The sequence below is a fragment of the Thermobia domestica genome, chromosome 14 (genome assembly GCF_964235325.1).
Source record: "Thermobia domestica chromosome 14, izTheDome1.hap1.1, whole genome shotgun sequence".
Classification (NCBI taxonomy): Eukaryota; Metazoa; Arthropoda; class Insecta; order Zygentoma; family Lepismatidae; genus Thermobia; species Thermobia domestica.
The window spans coordinates 132,150,646-132,162,028 of record NC_137467.1 but is presented as its reverse complement, the minus strand read 5'-3'; positions in this window follow the sequence as shown (position 1 = coordinate 132,162,028).

Genomic DNA, 11,383 nt, shown 5'->3' with positions numbered 1-11,383 from the left:
TACCGTTTCAAACATTTTTTTGAATGTAGTTAGTTTGTATCAAGTTGGGTTTTAATAATTTCACTTTGATTTGAATACGTGTCCTGAGAGGGAGAGAGATTAGAGATTAGTATATGTATATATTACAAGTAGAAACACAAATTCATTAAAACTAGTTTTTACTAGGCCCGACTAGAACTTCAGTTAGCAATATCAAGCACGCGTTTTTACTAATACAAACTAGAAGATACTGCTGTGAGCAGTAAAAGCGAGAACATATACTCAAACTTCTAGTATATAAAGGTTTCTTCAGTAAAAACTAGTTGTTTCCGTTTGGCTCTTAGTACATACAAGTTTTTGCAACAAATTCAATTAGACAGTTTTACGAGACCATCTACAAACGATAGTATTTATTTATTTATTCTTATTAGTTTGAAGCAATGTGCCAAAGTTTGTACTATTCTTATTGGACAAAAGTAATGCATAACATGATTGAAGGCAAGAAATCATGAATATGTCACATATACAAACAAAATTATACAAACTTCAAAATATTTTAAATAACATAATAGGTTGACCTTCAATTGAAAAAAAAATCTGAGTTTCAGTATTTGCATAGTGCAAAACTCGACAAAACTCTTCGCTTATTTTTCACAAACATATTACAATAAAAAATTTAAAAAATTGAACTTAGAGTTAGTCGCTACATTTGGAACTTCGGAAAAAGATAATTATGGCTAATCATTTGTTTTCACATATAGTGCGGTTATGGCATTTTGAATTACATAACTTTTTTCTTTAACCACAGTATTTTATGTAGTTGCACTTATCAAGTCCTTGTCCAGATCTAACTACAAAAAGAAAAAAAAATGAAATGAAATCTTTGAGTTTTACGTCCCGCGGTTATGCCGGTTAGGCTAAAGGAGACGGTGATTATGAGAAATGAGTGAAATGGTGGAATGAAGAAAGTGGGAGGAAACGGGAGAACCCCGAGAAAACCCACGCACACGGTGTTTGTCCACCAAAGATCTGAGGAAGAATTCCTGTTGAATATTCATATCAGAAGTGCTGATGAAATTTTGTTTAACATGCGTAGATCAAATTCCAATCTTGAACGCAGTCAAGACGCCTTCCTCTTCCTTTCTGCATAGAACAACATCTAGTTCATACGGAGCGAATCTTTGGTCTTATCAACGTCTACAATGGGAACAGTTACATTTTGTCCAACGTCAGCTCCTACATGAGTTTCCTTACTAATTTTCATTATTCTCTTTGCTTGCTGCACTAGTCTAATGTTTGCTAGAAGTCTTGTTGTTTCTATTTCAGTTTATCACCTATCTTGCAAAACCTTTTCTGCACGTTCCGTGAATTGGATTGTTGTCAATCGTTGATAGAATTGCTTTGAAATGTACTTTTACATGATTATACAATTACTGTTTGTGATTTCACTTACAATTTCTTCTAAATCTTCCTCTTGCTGCAAATTTGATATCACATCTGAGGGTAATTATGATGTCGATAGACCTACTTAGGGCACAATCCCAAACATTCCTTTGTGCGGCCTTCGATTTATTCTTGAGTTCCAAGCTATAAATTGAACAAAAGGCAAATCCTTCAGACTACTGAATCATGCTGACTTTCATCCAAACTGCTAGCATGTTTTCAATATCCTAGTTTTCGCTTTCAATGAAAATCTGTGATTGGCTGTCTATTTTAGTTCCGTGATAAGTGTTCCATTTCTTCAAGATGATTGTTGTCAAACTTCCTATCACTATTGCTGTCCAAAATGGGCAGTGCATCAAATATCAATAATATATGAAATAATTTACGTAGCTTACGAATTTTTGACTGAAATATAAATGGATCTTTTGATCCAAAAACAAATTAATTATCGAAACAGTATCGAAACATTAATTACGTGATTAATTGTGCTACAGCTATTATACAATTCAGACTTTTCAATCTTTAAATACTTAAGCTTTATCAATTTATATTTCTGTTTTTTATGTTTGACTGAATAGCCCCAGCCCCAAAACCCTCTTTCCTACTCTAGCAGTCTGCCACTGCTTCTGTTAATAAATGACTTGTGCAACAAGTAATATATAAAGTTCTAGAAGTTACTAAAAAGAGAAACGGAAACAACTAGTTTTTACTACAGAATACTAGAAATCTTGAGTTTGTGTTCACGTTTTTAGTGCTTGAAAAAGTATCTTCTAGTTTGTACCGGCCAAATAACATGTTTCCCACGGCGAATAGGAGTTTCTGGTTTCACCTAGTAAAAACTACTTTTAACCAATTTTGCGTTTTTACTGCAACACACAGGGTGTTACAAAAATTTGTCATAATATTTTGGGAATATATTCCTCACATCAAAATAAGAAAAACGTTCAGATGGACCTGTGGTCGGAAGTGCCGAAGGTGCCGAAAACGTAAAGAAATGAATTTTAGAGGTCTATAGTTCCACTACTATTGGACCGATCGTAGTCGGGTCAAGACCACTGAGAAACTAGCATGTGAACTAACCCAATTATCCATCTTTCAGAATCTCCGGTACTTGCACAATCATTTTTAGAGAGACTGTTTGGGAGTACTTGATCGCTCTCCACCTACTCTCTAAAAATTAGTGTGCAGGTACTGGAACATTCTTAAACATGGATAGTTTGATAGTAGTTTCATAGTTCACATACTAGTTCCCCAGTAATGTCTTGACCAGACTTCGATCTTTCCAATAGTAGTGGAGCTATGAACTTTTAAAGTTCACTTATTTCACGTTTTCGGCACCTTATAACACCGAAACCATCCAGAGCACAGATCCATATGAACTTTTCTCTTATTTTGAAGTGAGGAGTATGTTCCCAAAATATTGTGTTTGCATTTTTTGTAACATCCTGTATACATTATAAATAATTTCCCTATACGTATTCATTCCGTGCCAACAACGAGTATTTCAACTAATGGAATAATATTAGTGAAAGTGTACTTATACTCATACATTGCATTGTCCAACATCTTCCACTTTATCTAACACTATATAGTACCTAGGTATATAGAGTAGAATAATGCCAAGAATTCTTACAAAAATGCCTTTCCTTCTTTAGTTGCGTGACTCCTTTATCTGCCATGGAGATGAGAGATTAGTTCTAACTTCCATTGAAGGGGAAGGGATAGAACTTTATGCAACAAAACAACACATCCCACCTCAAGCACGAAGTTTAATATGATCGTCGCAAGAGTCAGCCAGAAGCGTGGCTACTGTGATGTTTTCCCTTTTTAACAGAACTGAGACGGAAAGGGTGGAAAGAATCCAGCTGTCCTGATTTTTTAATGTGATTATATGAGTTGGTGGTGACCCACAAGGCTTATCGGTTTAAAACTAGTCGAATAACTTTTATCATCTGTTAAAAAAAAAAAAAGAAAAAGAAACCTTCAAGATATCCCCCGGTTACACACCTGACGTGTGGTTTCAACTTTACCTGGTTTGTATCTTTCATGCTGCACCTACTCCTTCACTGCATGCAGCTGATAGGATGTAAAGAAAGAAAATCTGCTCAGAGGCACATCTCCTGAATATTTTAAGCTTCTGGAATTTACCCATTTCATCTGTCTTTCTCAGTTGATCAAAATTCATCGTCTGCCTCTTGCCTACTATGGTCATGTCTAATCTTGTACACGTTGACACACTTTGTGAGAGAAGATACAGGTAGCGTCTATGATACACGAAATCTTTTCTTTTTCCTTCTTTCTTTTTTCAAGGAAGTCACAGTTGAAAAAAAAAATTAATACTACCTCACTGTAATTTAGACAAAAGACATTCATATGTTAATAGTTTTATAGAAGGCAGACAATGTTGCGAGTCTCTTCTTCTCCACCCCCAACAGCTGTCTACATGTCTTCCCAATAGAAAAGAATGGAAAGTCGAATGAATATGGATGGACTATATATAGATAAGATTTCGTGATTTCCCTCCAGCATCACAAAAGAGTCTTCAGAGACACACTTCGCTGAGTTTTTGAAACAAACAGGAATATTGCCCCCATTTTCAGTCGGATAACGGTTGGCTAAATTAAGGAAAAACGTGTATAAAATGTAATTGGGTCGTTGTTTGTGAGCAAATTTATATGTTCCATAATTTGAGGACACAAATTAATATTTACACAGCTCATAGTTGTAATGTGAGCGTGAATCTCCTTTCCACTTCTCACTATATCTGTGCTAGTCCTTTTATGAACACAAGTAAAGGACAGGAAAACTCTCAAAGGGAGTGAATTGCTATAGACAAACATATAAATGTAGTATTTTAATATATAGAATGTTGGGGTGAGTTTGTGGCAAACTTGGATAAATGATAGATGATACCAAATGCAAATATTTTTTCTTATAATTCCATATCCGAGTACGCCTCATTGTGTGTCCACAAGCCTTCGAAGTTGTCAGCTTGCAATAGGTTTTGTTATTCAGATTAAAGCAAAACGCCTGAAATGCCCATCAACCTGCTATACGTAGCTCCTCTGCTGGTTGCCTTTCACAAGGGTATCAACCTTAACGTCCTACTGGCAATGTAAACTAATAGGGTCACAACGACGCTTAAAATGTGAAATAGGAAAACAAAGACTTTTTTTTTTTTTTTTTGAAAATTTGAATAACTGGGAAATCTACATAAAATTTTGAATAAACAGGGAAAACAGCGCGTTTCTAGCACTTGTGGTTTTCGAGATCTCATTGTCGAAAGGATTGGCAACAAACATATAAACCTAGCATTTTAATATATAGATATTTTGTGTGTATGGAGTTTTTTTTTTAATGCATAATATTTCAATGTAAACGATACATACATTCCTACAGCTGATGGGTTGACCACACATCACTCAACTGAAAGGTTATCTGACCTACCATAGGTCTTTGTTGAGTGTCACGATAGGCAGTTAATAATAATAATAATAATAATAATAATAATAATAATAATAATAATAATAATAATAATAATAATAATAATAATAATAATAATAATAATAATAATAACGTAAATATTCTTTTAGTTTGTCAAGCATTTACATATACATCAAAATTAAACACTCCTCCCCCACCGGTGATCTAGTGGCTAGCGCGCGTTCCTTGGACAAGCGAAGTTCTAGGTTCGATCTATCTCCGTTGGCATAGCATTGAACGGAAGTCGGGGGTTCGAATTCTACCTTAAATTGGACGTCTACTTAGAAACGTGGGGTCCATTAAGGCTATAAGGCTAAGGCTATCCAACTATTTATGCGTCAAATTCAAAATAATACTGCTGATCTTTAATACAATGTAACCCATTATAATAGCTGACTGTGGTTAACGCTAATTCGTAATAGTGAACAATCGCCGCTTCGCTACGTTTGCTCGACCAGTGCAATATTTAACAAGCTTAGCTGCCAAGCCACATGAAACATTACCATTAACACTCACTATTAAATGGAAATAAGCTTGCAATGAGATATTTAAAATCCACAAATATTTATTCTACATCAAGCAGAATATAATTTAGTGGCAAAACAATATGAACACAGTATATAAACTATAGTTGTTTATTTAACACAGATCGTTTTAAAGCTATTAATAAATTATATTCTAGAATCAAAAGTGATTATTTCAACCCACGAAACGTTACACATTTATCTACAAGTAGACATATATGCGGTGCAGATTAAGAATAGGTGTACCCATACATAATAAATACCTATGTCCTGCCTTCTGGGCAAGATACTCTCAATATCTTTAAAAATGATAACTAGATATGTACCTCTACTCTGCAGATTAAGAATAGATGTAGCAATGCAAAATAATCACACATATTCCGCCCTTTGAGCAAAATAGACTCTTAATATCTTAAAATATGATATTTTATAGATGACGTTACATTCTTCATAGGTTTACTTTATATATGGCCATAAATACAGTGTTTGTGGACTGCCAGTATTCTATTCGAACTGCCTTAAGATCGGACTAAAAATTTTTTTTACTGTAATCTATATACCGCATATGGATAGATGGATGAATGTGTGTATATTCCAGCATAACTCTGGAGTTTGGATCAATTTCAACCAAACTCGGTACACATATGACTTACGGCCTGAAAAAGTTAATGTTGGGGTAAGACACAGTCCTTAAAGGCTGGAAACGGATGACATATAGGAATAATGGAGAACGACCGATATTAATATCGAATCCATAGATTTCGGAGTCGTTAAGCTAGTTGGTGACCATTCCGATTAGGCGATTACATTTAAAGTCAAGTTTATTCAAGGGAATAAAACATCCCTAGGAGTGTGGACAGTGACAATGCTAGAAGGGACGAGGAAATATCGGTCCTCGGTGTCATTGTCTGCGTCCCAAGACATGCGATATTGCAAACTAGGTCAAGTAATATAAAACTATTATTTTTGGTCGACAAAACAATAGCTGCCACTCCAAATTCATCTGCTCCTCCACTTGCCACCCCAAGAAATTAAAGCTGGTGTCGTCTCTGAGTATGAGTGGGAAGGGGCTGACATGTAAAAATATCCAAATATTAGTGTCGAATTTATAGTTATCGGGGTTGTTGAGATCAATAGTGCCATCAGGAACCGAGATTATCTGTCGTGAATTACTGAAATTTTGTGGATTCAGTTTTGATTCATGTCCTTATGCAACACCGCACTGTGTGGATGGGACTTATATTTATTTACATGGATTCGAAATCAGAAGTACACAGATCATAATTCATTCCACATTACCTCACATTGATTACAGGAGCACGTAACAGATCCAGTGGCGGATCACCTCAGGGCCGGGGGGACCTAGGTCACCCAGTTTTTTGAGTAACAAAAATCATTTAAGGTATTATTTATATATTTTTGAAAGTTTATCGTAAACTCATGATACTTATACCTGTCATAGTCTGGGTTATGGTTGACTCCCCAGTATTTTTTTTTTTTTTTTTTTTTTTTTTTTTAGATCCGCCACTGAACAGATCCCAAAAGAGCCCAACGAGCCGAAATGGCGATTGGCATAGTTTTACAAAATGTAGAACTCGGATAGAAATGTTTAATTCCAATGTAAATTCCTTTCTCTTTTGTCAGGTTTTGATCGAATTAAATCTTTGTATAACAAAAATTAAGCTGTAGAAATTGAAAACTTGTACAGACAAGAAATTCCAATAGAAATCATGAGATATAAACACACACTTTTTTCTTTTTTTTTTTTGATTCAACAGCAGAGGCAAACGAACAAAAATCACGTGTCGTGTTCCACGCTTTCGAAACTCCTTCAGCCGCTTCGCTTCAGTTGATCCTTGCAAATTACACGTTGGAGAACAAAATAAACTCTGTTCAACCTGTTGTTATAGGCAATTGCCGCCAGAGCGACGCTCCTGGTGATGATACATTGCAAAGATTTATTTAAACAAAAATCAGTCTTCTTCTTCTTCTTCTTTTTAATCTTTCGTGACCAAGGTTTTTTGGTCGGAGCTCATGGATACACACTTACATTTAATATTTTGTGACTGGTTGTCGTAAGGTTAAGAAAATAAGATATTTAAATACCAAGGAAAGATAGATTTCCCGCCTTTTTCGTTTTTCTAAATTATTGTTGTTTCTGATATATCGTGAACCTCACTATTATACTAACTTACGTATCTCAGAACTAATCTCAAATATTTCCACGTGTGCATATATTATTCTTCCAATATTTGGACACTTAAAAAAGTAACAAAAATTCAGTCAAATTATTTGATACGTACGTAATTTTAGTTTCCGATCTAGTCAGTCACCGTTCATTTAGCGATAAGTTCCGATTGATAGGTAGATAAGATTCGTCAGTTCTGATTTTAAAAAAAAAAAGAAAAGAAAAGAAAAAGAAAAGGAAAGAAAGAAAGAAAGAAATCCAGTTTATGATCAAATCTTGGTGAACGAAATTCTTGGCAAAGATAAAGCATCCAACTAGTTATAGGAGATAAATATGGACGGTGTTATGCAATAACCATTAAATCCAAGAGTCAGTTTTGAGGAAATCGCAATTATAGGTTTCTCGACCCATAAGGTATTACCAAGGATTGACTTTTCTCTTCATAGATGGCAGATCGATCGCAAACGCATTACTAGGATTTTTTAGTATGTTCGAATCCTCCAGCAGGGTTAATTCATTAAAAAAAAATGTGGGTTGACTGGTTGTTGCATAACATCGCCAATAGTTGAAAAATATTTAAAATTAAAGAAGTTTTGAGAAATTTTATCTAACAACCAACACTTTTTATACATATTTACCTGTCTATCCGTGTCTCCCAAAGTTGGCGTGGGTCAATGAAAACTTGACCCATGACCCATTGACCCACCACCTACCAAGACCCACAACCCACTGGAATCACGACTCACCGTCACCCACTTTGAACCACAACCTACACTGGCCCATCACTCTCCAATTATGTGAGATTGTGTGCTATAGCATAGGTTGCCCACAAGACAGAAATTTAGACTATCTTACCTCGAAAAACTATCGTGAAAGTAATGTTTCGTCTCAAAAAGTGTTTCTCTTTCTATTGGAAGAGCTCAGTCCCGTCACGAAAATTGTCTCGTCTCTCTCGAGGGCAACCACACTAGTATTTGTGATTTTGGTTCGTTGGTTGAAGTTTCTCCACCGAGGTTGGGTGACGTGGATGTACAATTTAAGGTGGAATTTGAACCTTGTTCAAATTTTAAGGTTCTCCCGCCGGGAATCGAACACGATTCCACGTATACTAAAGGCGCTAGTGCTAGCGACTAAACAAGCGGAATGGGCTCATTTATGTTTTTATTTTCCAAATACAGTGAAACCTCTATTAACGGACACCTCTGTAAAGCGGACACCTCTCATAACGGACATATTTTGTAATCCCCGAACACTGTAATAGGAAAAAACATGTTGACAAACCTCTCTAAAGCGGACACTCTCTAGTACGGACACGGACAGTCTTTTATTTCTCGTATAGGTATTATTTACCTCCATATTACGGACACTTTCTCTAGAAACAAGTTGAAAAGCACAGAAAAAGTACATTTTCAGGAATGCATACATGTATCACCAAGGAAGCATTGTAATAACATTTTTCCTCGTTAACTGGCAGTTCAGAAGCTCAGATGAAGCGTATTTGATTAACAACAACCTCATATCCTTTGCTTGCACTCCACTCCCACCCAACCTGTTTTAGAATCAAAAGTGATTGACAGTTGTCTGCCATTTGGGATGACACATCATTCTACTGTTCCGCTGGAATCAAGCAGAAGAAAGCATGTTTGGTATTTTTTGTCCGCGTATACGCATATTGTCTTAGTGCCTCTATTTGCAGAAGGAAATCTTTTTAAGTCATTATTCATCAAATAAGCAATAAGGTGTAAGTTGTTGTGAGCTTTCGAAATGCCACGAGAAGCGCAAGTGTTAAAATCAAATTGATTGAATTTGATTGAAGAATACTGAGGTGTGTGAAGGATAGCTAAAAATTTTTGTATCGGTAAAACACAAACACCTTAGATAATATAAAACCAAGACAAGTTAATTAAGTTGTGGTGTGAAAATGACAATGAAAATAGTGTCTCATTGCTTCGAACAAAGTTGGTGTGCAAGTGAATGGTTTTGTAGAGTGTGGAATGAAAAAAAAAAAAAAAAAAACTATGTTAGGATCGATGCTTAAAGCTAAGAATTTGGAGGTAGCAACAGAAATGGATGTTTCAGATTTCAAGGTCTCGAACGAGTGGTTAGAGAAGTTTCGGATTAGAAATAAAATTTCTTTCAAAGCGATTTGTGGAGAATCCACAGATGTCGACATGCCCAGTCAGAGAACGGTTTGATAAATTATCTTCAATAGTTTGTAATTACATATCACCTTGTTTACTAATTTACGTAAAAACAAAAAATATCGAAACCTCTCTAAGACGGACACCTCTCTATAGCGGACAATTTTTGATTCCCCACTGCTGTCCGCTTTAGAGAGGTTTCACTGTATACAAATTTTGAATTAAATAGAAAGACTAATAGTTTGAACAAAACTTGTTGATTCTGTGCGTGGGTACTTACAGTGAGGTGCAAGAAGGGGCTATTGCCCTCTCCTGCATTTTCGAATAGGGTTCAGTACTTCGAAATTCACGTCAAAATATGTTATAAATGCTTACTTTAAATATTTACTGTAGTTAATAAAGTTATGAAATATGCGCCAACAATAGATAAATTTATATATGCGCCAACAAAAATGCTCAACTTGTTTTCGTATTAATTTTTTTTTTTCAGGCAACTTACCTCGTATGATCACCCTCAGGCATGAATACGGGAAGATATTTCGGGGGTCCAAACTCAAGATGAGGATAAATTATATTAAAATTTGTTAAATCACCCTTAAAATTGTACTAAATTTACAAGAAAGTCGGAATGTTAGAGAGAGTCCGGCCCCCCAGGACCCATCCCTGCATATGTTCCTGATCACCCTTTATATTGATTCTTTATGCAGCTGTGAATAAATATTATTGATTGATTTCTTTCCGATATCACAGAAAATAAGAAAAAAGCTACTCGAAAAGTGCGAACGACTCACGGACGTAGGTAAGGGCTCGCAGACCCTGCATTGCGGGTAGGCTCCAAGCCATCAGGGGCCCCCAAATTGTGAACTGGGACGTAGAAAGGGGCCCCACACCACGCTGTCTGCGGGAGGGCCCGCAAGCTTTTAGTTACGCCACTGGAACGACTTAAGTTTTTTATTTTTTTTTTATTTATTTATTTATTTATTTTTTTTGTTTTTGTCTCCAGATATTTGCTTCGATAACATACATGAAGAAAACTATTGTTGTTTGCAGGAGAAAAGGAATGACAATTTGCCATTAAATTACGTGGATAATCGAGGACGAAAGTTGAATTCGAAACGTAATGGAGGAGGGAGGAGCAGACCTGTTGTTTTCTTGTACGACCTTGAACTCCCGAAGAGTAAGTACCTGACATGGTGACCTCCCACGCACCACCCTATTGGAATTCAAGTTGGATGCTTTTCGGCCATAGGTGCTAAGGAATGTAAATGTGAAAGAGATGTGCCGGAGAGAAACTGACGCTGGACCAAAAAGAAACAAGTCTTCTGCAAATTCTTTCACGTATGTCGCGGAAGCCCATACATACAATGTATACACTATGTACCTGATTATTAACAAATACCGAACATACATTGAAATGATCACATCTATACATAATATCAAGCGTCCATATACTCTACTAAACTTCCCACACATAGTAAACCAGTTGGGAATGCTCCAAGAGCATTGCCAGAACCAAGTTAAAAATATTTTTTCTTATTAACTTCTACTGGCTTTATACCAATTGTTCTATATACTTTATTATTATACTCATTAAACAATTTTTGTAATATATATATACACTGTAG